Raw genomic sequence first — 2,589 nt, 5'->3', positions numbered from 1 at the left:
TGTACTGCTTGGGTTGTTTTGGGATCGTAAATATAAATCCATGTTTCGTCTCCTGTTACTATGTCCTACACCAAATTTGACGCCCGTCGTTGAATCTGGTAAGCGTGGCATTGCACCAAGTGACGCGATCCGTTTTTTGAGCCCAAATCATTCATATATATATATATATATATATATATATATATATCAATATCAATCATTCAAATTGTGTGGGATCCACCGAGAGCACAGCTTTTTCACACCCAAATGTTTATGTAGTAGGTTGATTGTATTTGACTCATGCTTATGCCTAAAGATGCCTGAATCTCATGGTATGTCACATGCCTGTCTGTTTCGATCGTACGGCACACAGCATCGATGTTTTTGTTGTTCACAGCAGTGGACAGGCGACCATCACGAAATTCGTCACTGAAATTCCCACGACCGCGTTTGAATTCTGTAAACCAGCTATAAATAGTCTTCTTGCATGGTGCTTCATCGCCAAAAGCAGTTTGAAGCCGAGCGAAGTTCCGCTGAGCTGCTAAATTACACTTAAAGTCGTAGAAAATCATACTACGAAAATTTTCGCGAGTTAAATCCATGGTGGAGTAGACAACCAATTTCTAAAATGACGACACAATGTAAAGACAAGTGACAGTCAGACGAAACAAACTATATTCTACAGCCAAAGAGTTCCATTTTCAAATGTTGTAATTACTTTTTAAATATTGTTTATGTAAGTGGCCAGTTCCGGAAACTGATAGTGCACCCTATGTATTATTTAGTAATTAATACCTATCTCTTCTTTTTCTACTATGGGACCCACTGGGTGAACAACATATAGCCAGTAATGCTAAATCTTAAGTAAGTCTTACGCTAATACATTAAAATAATTCTTAAGTATAAATTCCCTATGTTACATGCCTTTTCTAATTCTACTACAGTTTTAAGATATACAGCAATGCTAACATTGTATTGAGTCATCATAATTTTGTTATTCTATTTATTTCTATTATTTACAACAGTTAAGACTCTTTCGTACGAGTAATATTCAAGAAACCTATGCCTATGTTTACTTCCATTCCACATGTTTAGAGTCACGAGGTCATCGACACTTGGGGTAGGTAGTAGTAGTATATAGTCTCCACTGAAATAATTCCTTTTGTGCGCAAACAAGTTAATTTCAGCCAGTTTCGTTAGAACTTGAGGTAGTAGGATTTCTGTGGTGTGTCGTTTCGTGTACAAATGCAGAAAACGGTTGTGTTCGTAACCCAACCATTCGCTGTTTCTTTGATCTGTGTCATTGATCCGGCCTACTGCATCATTGCCGGGGAATACCGCCTCTCCGATTTGAAAATTCTAAATTAAACTTTTAGATCACGAGAGAGGCCTAAATCCAAAATAATAATGTGCCAGACAATTACATTTCTTTCAAACCAAGATATGCGTCAATTAGTAATTAAATTACATCCGGATGCAAAAACATTCGAAATCCACACTTTTTGTTATCGGTACTTTTATTACCTTCAAGAAAATCTGTCAAATATCTTATAGACTATACAGAAGCTAAAGACGGTGTGCACAAAATGTTTGCTTTAAGTCTTTCCTGTTTTTTGCGTAATCGGGTTTTTGTTTTCTTTTTCATTATTCTTTTCAATGAACATATTTTTTTTATTATTGCATTAATAAAAATCTGGAATTATGCAGTTTAAAAATTCAGTCAAGTCCATTAAATAGCTCGCAAGTTTATATTTAAACCAGAATCATAACATTCTGAGGCGGTGTACTGATTCATTTCTTTTTTATATGATGTTTAACAAAGGAAAAGTTATTTCATGGAAAAATCCGCTTTGGTAATAATGTAAAATCCTTCATTTTTATTTTAAAAAGCATAGAAAGGCGTTATCTACGAACAGAAATTCATTTGCAGTTCTATTTCAATAACAATATTTCAATTATTTTTTAAATCTTCCCTCTAATCGATTAGAATCTAAATCTAAATGTTTGAAATGCTTCAGGACATTTAGAGCAGCTGTCAGCATTATTCAAAATAGTATAAGGAAGGCATGATCCTATGCCATTTCCAGATGGAACGGGCCACTTAGGAGTTGTTTCGAGGTTTTTTTAATAATATCAAGTGACTGAACAAACAAGTCGTGCGCCTGATGGAAAGCTACACGCCTGTTCATAACAGTTGCAGTGGCACTCAGAGTTTTAAATCGCAAAGATCTGAGGGGCACTGCTACTGCGCCCGTCACCCTGAGACATAAGTTGACAAGTTCCATGTGCCTGTAATTTCACCAGCGCCGTTACCATTCAAAACCAGAACGACGAACTCCTTCACAGGTAGCTCTACTGCAACTAAATTGAAAATAACAGACCATAGTGGAAATGTGACAGAGCTCTCCATAGTTGTTTTAAACTTCGTGAATAGCAATTGGATATTTGGTTGATTTTGAATAGTTTGTTGATATCAACCGGAATCTTATTATTATAGAATCGTATATAATGCCCCTTGACTGAATTTGTGACTTTGTAATGACAACTGTCAAGAATAGCCAGCTTGTTATAATTATTAATACAAAGATCGAACACTCAGAAAAAACACTC

The sequence above is a fragment of the Hyposmocoma kahamanoa genome, unplaced genomic scaffold (assembly GCF_003589595.1).
Source record: "Hyposmocoma kahamanoa isolate Upper Pololo Valley unplaced genomic scaffold, ASM358959v1 100021, whole genome shotgun sequence".
Classification (NCBI taxonomy): Eukaryota; Metazoa; Arthropoda; class Insecta; order Lepidoptera; family Cosmopterigidae; genus Hyposmocoma; species Hyposmocoma kahamanoa.
Note: the sequence above shows the minus strand (reverse complement) of the source record.